Raw genomic sequence first — 12,439 nt, 5'->3', positions numbered from 1 at the left:
CCTTAATACGTAGAGGGGTTGTACCTTGCTACGTGGAGGGTTTCTACCTCATACGTCAGGTGTGATGTGTAACTTGTTTGTATCTGTGTATAAGAATGCATCCCTGGGGCGGTGTCTTTGTCTGGCCGAGGGGGCAGTGGAAAGTCCCGCCACTGACTGAGCCGGGTCCATTGCCAAGAGGCACTTTCTCGTAGTATGCCCTGAGTTAGGCTAAGAAACCTACAGGGAACTGCAATTGTGTCCGAGGTTGCAATAAACCTAGTCGACGTGACTTTACATCTTACTGGACTCTGTGGTTATTGGGGGTTCTCGTCGGGTCTGCTGTGTCAGCTATCTGTGCAGAGCTGGGGCAGCACACAGAGGGAACACACGCACACAGCCGAGTGATATCAACATTGGAGAAAGCAGAGCACCACACTGGTAGCACTCTGACAACACTTCTGACAACACTGGTGACCCCGACCGCTGATCTGGTGAGTAAGCGAACCTGCCGTGGTAAGAATCGCAATCCAACATGGCAGCAAACCTCGAGCTAGGGAACCCCCTGATCCCCTCCCTTTTTTTCCCTACGGAGTTTGCTAACTCCTGGACCTGCTGGACTGCCAGTAAAGGGTGTGGAAGCAGGGAAAGAATTAATAAGGATTTGACGGGGATCTTAATGTATGTCAGTCAGTTAGCAAGAGTTAGCCCAGCTGTAACCCTAATGACGTGAGACTTCTAGAAGGAAGGATAGTGTGAGGCAGAGGGAAAGAACTGTGTAAAAAGTTATTACGACCTTGTAACTGATAACCAAATATGCAGCCTGGTGTCTTCTAGGAGTGAGAAAACAAGATAGCAGAATGGCTTATGTATAAACAAAATGAAGTTGTTGCTCTTTATTGTCTGTATTATTGCTAGTTATTGTCTGTAACAAAAGTATAAAGGCTTGCTGTAATTGTTTACCAGTTGAGAGACCTGTCCGGGACTGGGGCGACCCTGTGTCCTATGGCACTCTCTCCCTCCATTGTAATTACTGGAGAAATAATAAAGTATTTGATTTTGCTGCACCCAAAAGAAAAAGCGAGAACTGAGTTTTTCTCCGACAAGTTGGGGGCTCGTCCGGGATGGCAACACCCACGGACCCACAGACGGCTACTACGGATCATTCCCCTTCAAACCCCATGGCGCCACATGAGAGGTATGAGACCTTTTGAAATCTCTATTGGGGTATCGGAGGAGGACTGTCCGTGAGGACGTCTGTCTCTGTTGGGCTCAAGCCATCTGAACTTATTGACTGTGCAGCAAGATCAGATGCAGAGTGGTATTGCGGAAAGGCCCCAACAAGGTTAGTTTATAACAGTATTGGGAACTGCTGAGTTGGCCAACAAGCAGGGGTGAGCTGGAGCCGGTTCGCACCGGTTCGCGCGAACCCGTTGTTAAATTTAGAAGCGGTTTTAGAACCGCTTGTTAACTAGCTTCCCTGCGAGGGAAGCTTTGATGGGCTCTGCCTGGGAAGCCTGTAATTCCTCCTCCCGGCCGCCGGGGGGCGCTGCGCTGTGCTGCGAGAGCCATGTGAGCTGCCTCCTGGCCCTGTTGCTGCTCCTGCTCTTTGGACCTCTGGCCCTGGGACTCCTGCTGCTGCCTGGTGAGTCCCCGGCTGCGTCCTGCTGCTCCCAGCCCCTCCCCCCGTGTGAGTATCTGCGCCCCTCCCCCGCCTTCTCTGCCACAGCCACCCCCCTGCCCACAGCCAGCCCCTGCCACCCCCTGCCCCCAGCCGCCCCCCTTCCCACAGCTACCCCCAGCCAGCCCCTGCCCGCAGCTTCCCGCAGCCAGCCCCTGCCACCCCCTGCCCCCCTGCCCGCAGCTACCCGCAGCCAGCCCTTGCCCCCAGCCAGCCCCATCCAGGCCCTGCCCCCCAGCCAGCCCCAGCCAACCCTGCCCCCCCCCCAGCCCCCAGCCGCCCCCCTGCCCACAGCTACCCGCAGCCAGCCCCTGCCACCCCCTGCCCCCAGCCAGCCCCCAGCGGGAAAAACTGTGGAACATGGGAGGGGTAGCTGGCGGTGAAACGTTTGTAGAGACTTGAGCTCAAGAATGGTAGAGCTTATGTTCTGTTAATGTGGCTAGTGGAACTAATGACGGGCCCAGGTGGGGTAGAAGATCTTGCTTATTGCTTTTGATTTGTGGGCTATATCATTTGGTTTGGACTTTGGTTACCTCAGAAAGGGAATGGAATTGAATGTGACCTGGCTGGAGGGCCGAGTCCCCATCCTAGACAACCAGAGTGTGAAGGAGGAGATGGGCTGAAGTTGCTGCAGTGCTGGGCCCTGACATGAGGAGGTGTCTCTGGAAGAGCGAGTCTTGTAACAGCACTGCTGTTCTTGAATGTTTCCTTCACATTTTAAAACAGGAGAACAGAGTGAGGAAAACCTCCTCATAGCCACCTGCTGTTTCAGGGAGCATTGGAAGGCTTCTGACAAGAAGTACTTATACCCTGAGCCTGACAGCGGATATCTCGATCAGATAGGACACCCTGCACTGAAAATGCTGCAGCATGAGTTTGAGCATCAGACAATGCCACCCTGTTAAGATGGTGGGGGGCGGGGTGTTTGCTGACAAGATAACTTACTTCCGTTCCAGAACTTGGAATAGACAGAGGGCAAACTGTACAGGTGGCTGGGGAAGGAGGAGAGGAGTATGTGCAGTGTGGTTATGACCTAAGTTGGGGGTGCTCAAGGAAGTGAACTGTTGGCTCCGTGAGGACAGGCTACTCACTGCAGTGTGGTTACTGTAGTTTTAGCAAAGCCGAGTTTTCTGTCCTAGCAGAGAGAAGCATCTTACAGCATTCCTAGTGCAGAGATTGATTAGTTATCCTCAAAAAGAACAGGAGAACTTATGCACCTTAGAGTAACAAATTTATTTGAGCATAAGCTTTTACATGCTACTTCATGGGATGCATGCAGGGGAAAATACAGGAGGAAGATATCTATCTAATCTATCTATCTATCTATCTATCTATATATACACAGAGAACATGAAACAATGCGTGGAGGGTCAGAAGGAGAGGCCCCGAGATAGGACAGACTCTTCTGCTGGGCCAAGAGAATAGCTGGAAAGATTAACAATATTGCTGGGTGGGTTAAGGATCCACTGTTGTGGCCCCTTGTGGTATGTAGTTAGTTTAGCTACTTGAGTATCCTTTTCCTCTGTAGAGAAGCAAAGTGTGTGTTGTAAATGGCTTCTCTAGTTTTTGTAAAGTCCAGCCACGAGGAAGTTTGTGTGGAAGGTTGGTTTTTGATGAGAGTATCCAGTTTGGAGAGTTCATTCTTAATCCTTCCCTGTTTGCTGTATAGGATGATGGTCAGGTGGTTCCGCAGTTTCTTTGAGAGTGTGTGGCACAATCTGTCAGCATAGTCTGTGTGATACATCGATTGTAATGGATTTTTTACCCTCAGTCCTTTTGATATGATGTCCATCCGTTTGCATTTGGAAAGAAAGATGATGTCTGTCTGTATCTGTGCGAGATTTTATGAAAATGATGAATTTCCACTCCATACGGCTGAATTCAGTGCCTTGCATAATGACAGGTTTCAGAGTAGCAGCCATATTAGTCTATATTTGCAAAAAGTACAGGAGTACTGGTGGTACCTTAGAGACTAACAAATTTATTTGAACATAAGCTTTCGTGGACTACAGTCCACTTCATCGCATGCATGTAGTGGAAATACAGTAGGAAGATAGATATAGATATATAAACACAGAGAACCTGAAACAATGGGTGTTACCATACACACTGTAATGAGAGTGATCACTTAAGATGAGCTATTACCAGCAGGAGAGAGAAGAACTTTTTGTAGTGGTAATCAAAACTTTATGTAATGACTCATACACTCCCCGTTTTTATTTAAGCCTAATGTAATGGTGTCCATTTGGCAAATTAATTCCAATTCAGCAGTCTCTGGCTGGAGTCTGTTTTAAGTTTTATTGTTGTAATTTTGCGACTTTTAGGTCTGTAATCGAGTGACCAGGGAGACTGAGGTGTTCTCCGACTGGTTTCTGAATGTTATAATGCTTGATGTCTGATTTGTGTCCATTTCTTCTTTTCCGTAGAGGCTGTCCGGGTTGGCCAATGTACATGGAAGAGGGACATTGCTGGCCCATGATGACATTTATCACATTGGTAGATGTGCAGGTGAATGAGCCTCTGACAGTGTGGCTGATGTGATTAGGTCCAATGATGATGTCCCCTGAATAGATATGTGGACAGAGATGGCAAAGGGCTTTGTTGCAGGGATAGGTTCCCGGGTTAGTGTTTTTGTTGTGTGGTCTGTGGTTGCTGGTGAGAATTTGCTTCAGGTTGAGGGGCTGTCTGTAAGCCAGGACTGTCCTGTCTCCCAAGATCTGTGAGAGTGATGGATCGTCCTTCAGGAGAGGTTGTAGATCCCCAGAGCAGTGCCGCTGATTGGAAGGGGTACGTTGTCCCAAAATGTGAAATAGTTATGGGTGAGGAAAAAGCCACAAAGTTCGGCCCCCATGTTTGCCGTGACTTAGAACAACGCTTCCTCAGCTCTCCTCTCCTAACGCCCCTGCTTTCCTTGCGCTTGTTCTAAGTCACGGCAAACCTGGTGGCCGAACTTTGTGACTTTGTCCTCACCCATAACTAGTTCACATTTGGGGACAACATATACCTTCCAATCAGCGGCACTGCTATGGGGACCCGCATGGCCCCACAGTATGCCAACATTTTTATGGCTGACTTAGAACAACGCTTCCTCAGCTCTCGTCCCCTAATGCCCCTGCTCTACTTGCGCTACGTTGATGACATCTTCAGCATCTGGGGACCCATGGAAAAGAAGCCCTTGAGCAATTCCACCAGGATTTCAACAATTTCCACCCCACCATCAATCTCAGCCTGTACCAGTCCACACAAGAGATCCACTTCCTGGACGCTACAGGGTTAATAAGCGATGGTCACATAAACACCGCCCTATACCGGAAACCTACGGAGCGCTCTACTTACCTACATGCCTCCAGACCACACCACACGATCCATTGTCTACAGCCAAGCTCTACGATACAATCGCATTTGCTCCAACCCATCAGACAGAGACAAAAACCTACAAGATCTCTATCAAGTGTTCTTATAACTACAATACCCACCTGCTGAAGTGAAGAAACAGATAAACAGAGCCAGAAGAGTACCCAGAAGTCACCTACTACAGGACAGAACCAACAAAGGAAGTAAGAGAACACCAGTAGCTGCCCCATTATTCCTCAACTAAAACCTCTCCAGCACATCATCAAGGATCTACAAGCTATCCTGAAGGATGATCCACCACTCTCACAGATCTTGGGAGACAGGCCAGTCTTTGCTTGCAGTCAGCTCCCGAACCTGAAGCAAATTCTCACCAGCAACCGCAGACCACACGACAAAAACACTAAGCCAGGAACCTATCCTTGCAACAAAGCCCCTTGCCAACTCTCTCTCCACATATCTACTCAGGGGAAACATCATAGGACCTAATCACATCAGCCACACTATCAGAGGCTCGTTCACCTGCACATCTACCAATATGATATATGCCATCATGTGCCAGCAGTGTCCCTCTGCCATGTACATTGGCCAAACCGGACAGTCTCTACGGAAAAGAAGAAATGGACACAAATCATTAAATAAGGCTTAAATAAAGACTGGGAGTGGATGGGTCATTACACAAGGTAAAACAATTTCCCCATGTTTATTCTCTCCCCCCCCACACCCCACCCACACAAACACTGGTCTTCACAACTTCTTGTCCACTGCTGCAAATAGACCATTTTGATTACCACTACAAAAAGTTTTTTCTTCTCTTTGAATATATATCTATATCTATCTTCCTACTGTATTTTCCACCTCATGAATCCGATGAAGTGGGCTGTAACCCACAAAAGGTTATGCTCAAGTAAATGTGTTAGTCTCTAAGGTGCCACAAGTACTCCTGTTCTTTTTGCGGCTACAGACTAACACGACTGATGCCGTCCGGTAGCAGTGGTTTTGAACGGAGAGAATGCAGATGGATTTTGATCCCCGATAGCAGCTGTTTCTTTGTGCTGGTATAGTATAGAGTTTGCAGGGAAGGCTCAGAACTGCAGTATAGTTTACCTGCCAGACATCATGTGGTGGAATTTGAAACGGCATGGCCACGGGGACCATCCCTGGTGGTGTGTAGTCTCTCATCTGGTGACTGCTGGGAAGACAAAAAGCAACAAACAGGAACTTAGTAATAGCTTTAAAAAGAAGGAAGTTTCAGAGTCTTTGCTATGATGAGACATCAGGGACAAATGGCTTTTTCCTTCTCTTTTAAATGGATTTCTTTGTACAAAGGCCATTCCCCATGGTATTAGCACTGTGTGGTGTATAGATACCCATAGAACTATAACCAGCTATGGTACAACAGCCTCCTCTGAGACAATATTTAGAAAAGGATAGGAATAAAAACCCTGATGGAAGCCTCTCTACTGTGTTTCAATGAACTGGGGAGAGCATTCCATGAAGATGACCTGCTGGAAACTGGGAAAGAGATGATCTGAGAGAGAGTTGGAATGTCCCTTGGCTGTGGGACCCAGGAAGAAATAGGATCCTGCTTGATCTTTTACATCCTCTCTCCCTCCTTGGGAACCAGTCATTGCTACTTACTTTAAAGGTGGGATGGACCCATGGATTTACATGAGGAGCCTGAAAGAGAAGGGAAAGCAGAGTTAATGTCACACAGCATAGAAGTATATTAGTCTGCTACAAATCAAGTGTTTTTCCTTCTCAAATGTTGACACATTCCCTTGGTATAATTCTCCACCTAGAAGACCTGCAGGGTCCCCAGGAAGAAATAGGATCCTGCTTGATCTTTTACATCCTCTCTCCCTCCCCTTGGGCACCAGTCATTGCTACTTACTTTAAAGGCGGGCTGGACCCATGGATTTCCATGAGGAGCCTGAAAGAGAAGGGAAAGCAGAGTTAATGTCACACAACCTAGAAGTATATTAGTCTGCTAAACATCAAGTGTTTTGGGAGAGGGGTTCCTTCTCAAATGTTGACACATTCACTTGGTATAATTCTCCGCCTAGAAGACCTACAGGCGCTCACGCAGCTCTCTTGATTCTAAAGTGGTGTTAGAAAAAGAAATCACCTTAGTGACTGAAGTGCTGAATTCCTCATTCTCATCTTCATTAATGACTGTACATATTTCTCAGTTATTCCTGCCCATAATAACTCAGCAAAAGATGGTTTGCTCTTTCTTATACTATTTACATCTCATGTGTACCAAACACCCTTAGTGATTTGGTTGTAAAGCATCACTTCTCTTTAGAGCAAAAACCAATCCTGGCAGTGTAAGGAAGGAAACAATGCTGAGAAAAGTGAGGCTGGTTTGATACTAATTATGTTGCATCTCCTGCAAGCAGACAGATCTCCCTTGTCTGTCTCCAAATGGCCACTGGTGGTAGCTGCCTAGCATGGGAATAGAGAACTGCTGTGGAGGGCATGTCAAGCTGTGGGGTTGGATGTTTGCAAGTTGTCTTCCACCTCCCCCTATAGTATAATGGCAGTGGGTCACACAGTCAACATTTCATCCTCTTTGTCTTCTCTGAAATATAGTTCTAGTTTGTTGTGGCTGGAAATGCAGGATGTGGCCTCCAAAGAGGCACAAGGAGATTTTAAGAAGCACTAAATGTTTCATAATCGTTCAGCAAACTGAATGCTGCTGCTGCTAAAAAAAAAAGACATCCTCTGAAAAATGCAAGAAGGTGCAGCAAACAGCACATTCAGTCATCCAGTTCAATCCTCCCCTAGAGAACTGTAGAAATCACTTACCTCCTGACCCTCTGAAAGGAGAGGAAGTAATATGGCTGCTCTTTGGCTGCACAGAGTTGCTGAAAAAAGAGAGAAGGCATTCATTAGATGGGGAAGACAGCTGCTACCGAATTGAGGAGATCGGGGGACATGGTTTGAGCTCAATAGCTTGTCCTTCAGAGGGACTTGACATTAAGAGTGGACCAAGCTGGGGTGTCTGTAAAATTAACGGCAATTATTGCATTCTCCCATGGTGCTGCTGGCCAGTTCCCAGCCCTCTCCATTCTTCTTTCCGAACCCCACCATTCAATGGGCTAAAGTGAGGCATGAGAGGGTGTGAGTCATGGAAGTCCACACCACATTTAAGAGTTGACATGTTTTTATTTCTGCTCCTCGTCATCTAGAGCTCACTTGCCACATTGTCCCTTTAGGGGCACCCTCTGACTCTGTGCAAATTCAGGGTGTTCACAGCTCCTCCACCCTCCCTGGCCTGTAGCTACAAGCTCACAGACAATCCTGTAATCTTCCCCAGCGGATATTAATTGAAAGATTCCATAGTTGTTTCTTGGATGCTACCATTTTTGTTCAAACTCCTCCACCTAACTCTCCTTTTCAGTTCTTAGTTATTCAGGATAGTAAGGAACAGGGCAGATCCAACTGCAGACATTGGCAGTTAACTTGTTTGCCATAGCAATGACTGAGCCATCGAAGCATTGCACAAATGATATAATAAAAAAAAGACATTTCCCACTCAGCAAAGGAAAGGGATAGGAGAGAATAGGACTATCACTACACAGATAGTAGCAGGATGAGGTTGGGAGGAGGAAAAGGACTGTTTGCATTGCAAGAAGATGTTAAGAGGAGGAAGAATGGTTGGGGCCTGTTGGTGGTCAGACAAAACCCCATCTTTCCTAAAACAACTGCAGAGAATTTGTCTTGTGAGTGCATTTTTTTAGAAGGGTGGCAACCGTATTCCATGTCTGCACTCAAAACCTTGTATGTATATGTACATCTACCCACTTGCCCTCCCTCTCCATGTGCACACAGACAAAGAATCCTAATGCTCACTCTCTGGCAGAGGGTCCACTCTCTTCCAGCAAAGCTATGTACTGGCTGTAGATCTGTGCCTCTGACAGACCGGGGGCAGGAAAAGGAAGGTCATTTCTTAAAGAGGCCCAGGAGGGAGCACTCATCCTAAAATAAAATGAACGACAAGGAAATATTAGCATCAGGAGCAATTCCCTTCTCTATCTCCTGCTTCCCCATATGATATGATCCATGTTAACAACACCACATGATCCCACCTCCCAGTAAGATCCCTGTTAATCCAATTTCCTTCCGTTTTCCAATGAAAGCTGTATTTTATTAACTAGCAGAAATATCAAAGCCTATTTTGGAAACCCATCTCCTAAGTATCTCCAAAGTCTCATATCACGTCATTGGGCGAGAGACTCACTGGTGTTCCTCTCCAATGGCTGCCTAACCCCTCCATGGCCTTCAGCCATCACAGCAGGTGCTTTGTTCCATCACACCTTAGTAAGTCAGTCAGAGATTAGGGGCCTATTACAGGAGTGGGTTGCGGCGGTTCTGTGGCCTGCAATGTGCATGAGGTCAGATCACGATGATCCCTTCTGACCTTAACATCTGTGAGCTATTGTTGTTGCTCTTGGTCACAAAGGGAGAAAACTCCATCTCATCAGGGAGGAGGTAGGACGTTACTCAGAGGCATTGAATCTTAAGGAATATTCTCCTTACAAGTGATTATTGGGCTCTTTAAAGGAACTGTCTGTTGCTCCTTCCCCAGACTGGACAGTAGAAATGGCTTGATAAAGACCCTGACAACATAGTAGTTGTCTTCCTCACCTTGAGCCTGCCCTACAGTCTACAGTGAAACACAAACAGTGAAACTGTCATCAACCTAGAGATGCGAGTACTTCATTTTCTGTCCCTGACTCCTTCTTTCTCCTCTTTGAAGAGGAGCCTCATCACTTGAAAAGCGAGTCCAATGCTGAGGGCCTGAGCCCTCCCAGAGTATTTTAAACCCAGACTTGACTGGGGTCTAGGCAGGATAGAGATCTCTGTCTGTGGGAAGTGTTTTTCAATGACTGCTGCATCCACACTTTCCGAATGGTGGGAGTTCGGCTCCCCGAAGTGCTGGATACTCAGGGGAGGAGGAAGCTGATCCCAGAATTACCTGCTGAATGAGGCTTGATATGCCTTTGTGGCATATAAGGAGCCTTCACTGGGCATAAAGAAGGCAGTGAGGGGCCAGAGGGATGCAGCAAATTTACTGCGGAGATGGGGTCTGGCCCTCGATGGCGCCTTCATCCTAAATAAAATGGAAACAACAAAATATTAGTAGTGATTTCCCGATAATAATAATAAAGTATCAATAAGCACAGCAATTTAGGGACAGTGCTAGAAGGAAAACAGTGAAGAGTAGAGGAGCTAAATCATTGCTGACTCTAATATTGAACGGGAAACCCCATTGAAAATAGTGGCTTAATGCACCTTTCAGGTACCTAGAAAAAGGATATTGAGGAACGGGATCTCTGAGAGGAACCCAGACATTCAGCAACACAACAGTCAAGAGATTAAGAAGGAGACAGATTAAGAAGGAGACATGATTCGTTCTATACTAAGAGCTGCCTGCAGGGTTATCTGGGAAGCTGTCAGCCTCTGTGCCATTCGGAGACTGTTGGCTCAACTATGCGACTTTGACGCTCATCTTTCCCGACTGCCCACACGATATAATGTGTGTAATGCAAAACTCTTTTCTTACCAAGAATCCAGCGTTGATTTCACGTAATCCATCCTCCTCTGATGGTACTCCGATTGTAACTGGATAAAAAGAGACATTCACACTAGACATTAATCAAATTTTCTAGGAGTTAAACGGCAATCTCTGACAAAAGGAGTAAATTGCCTAGAATAGGAATTGAGGTTCCATCACTGGAGATCTTGAGAAATGATTTAAATGAGTGTATTCTCTATTTTCCACACTGTAGATGATCTTGTAAGAGAGTTCCCTTTCATGTACTTTCTCGATACTGCTTTGCTTTGTACTGAGTTTATTTCTTCAAACCATCAGAAAGGGCTGTGTTTACTTCTGATGGTCCATGGAGAATAGATAAAGAAGAATGGAGTTAGTTGAATTGATGGGAGATTCATATAGTGGAGAATCTGAAATGATGTGGGTGGGGGTAGGAGGGGTAGAGTCGATGATCAGCCAAATTCCACCCAAACCTGATCAGCAAGGAAGCTACTCAGGAAAGGGTACGTTTCTCATCATGACTGTCATCTTGTTTTATTATCACTGTACTCTGCAGGAGCAAAATCCATAGATGCTCTGGTGATTGGTAATACATACAAACCTTTGATCACTAGCTAGGAAGGGATTAGAATCGACATTCGAAGGACTTTCCCCCAGGTGATTATCGCCTCATAAATGACACAGGACAGGAATTTATCCAGCAATGATGTGATTTGTGCAGCTGGGCCTGGTAGTCAAACTGTTTCCATATCTCTCATACAACAGAAATATGGAAATCCTTCTCTTCAGAAGCCCCCAGTGAGCAAGTGTGACAATAGACTGCTCTGCTAGTTCCTTCAGGAGAAGTCCAAAATTAGGCTGGTAGCCCTTGGAAAGTCATGTAGCTTCTTTACCCCACACACCAGCTGCTTTTTCAATTCAGTTAATGTCCCACAAAATAAATGACAAACCAGCATTTTCAACCAAGAGTGAAATAACTCCTCTGCCTCGCTGTGGCCGTTAACTCTCCCAGAGCCCTTATGTAAAGAAACGTCATCATATGCAGCCCTAGGGGCTGCATTCCAGCATGTGCTCTTTGACCAGCCCTTTCCCAGATGTACCCATCATGCACCACAGAACTGGATAATACACAGGGTGCTGCCCTCAGATCATCTAGGAGCTGCCTTAGGTATCTCATGAGTATGTCTGAAATCCCTAACCCAGGAAGCGGGCAGAACTTCTAAAATAGCTACAATTCAGCAACCCACTAATCAGCTCTTCCTGATACAAAGCTGAGCACTGACCTGAGCTGAATGCACTGATGGCTGGTCTTGGGCCAGGGACTTCATAATGAGGGTGTGCCATGCCAACCAGGTCTGATCTCCATAAAAGGGCAATGGACATACAGCCTTGCCCTGCCTACACAAGCCTTTGTGATCATAGTGCCCTCTCTAGAGACTAGTCCAGTCAAAGCCCAATAGGAACTTACAAAGGGTTGGTGTCTTTAAGGAAATATTGATAAATGTCCTTAAAGACCGAACTTTTCAAGAAGGACTTTTTTGATACTAGTCAAAGTGCCTGCACTCAGCTAGCAACTAACTTGCTTCCAAGATTCTTAAAAGTGGCAACAATTATTAAGCCAGAATGTACACTGTGGAGTAGGTAACTATTATCTCTGTTTTAAAGATGGATAAACAGAGACTCAGTGATGATATTAGGATATTTATCAGCTATGAAAGAAATCACTTTCTGTTTCTGTGAATAAATATAGATGATATTAATAACATTTTCTACACTAAGGGTGTGATTGAAAGTTCACTGGAGTCCATAGGATCACCATTGAATGAATGCAATTGGTTTGGAATTAGCCCCTTAGATAACAAAAC

At 46.2% G+C, this 12,439-nt stretch overlaps 1 long non-coding RNA gene across 1 annotated transcript; it reads right to left on the bottom strand.

Moving 5' to 3' along the window:
* Window positions 1-8,948: 8,948 nt before the first annotated feature.
* On the bottom strand, window positions 8,949-10,642 carry LOC120409314. The gene is made up of 3 exons (XR_005601248.1): window positions 10,584-10,642; window positions 9,996-10,130; window positions 8,949-8,995 (listed from the first exon to the last, which is right to left on the bottom strand). It is a non-coding gene; the product is annotated as an uncharacterized LOC120409314 (long non-coding RNA).
* Between the last annotated feature and the right edge of the window lie 1,797 nt (window positions 10,643-12,439).

This window comes from Mauremys reevesii, linkage group 7, assembly GCF_016161935.1.
Source record: "Mauremys reevesii isolate NIE-2019 linkage group 7, ASM1616193v1, whole genome shotgun sequence".
Taxonomy (NCBI): Eukaryota; Metazoa; Chordata; order Testudines; family Geoemydidae; genus Mauremys; species Mauremys reevesii.
Note: the sequence above shows the minus strand (reverse complement) of the source record. Positions and strands in the feature narration are given on the sequence as shown.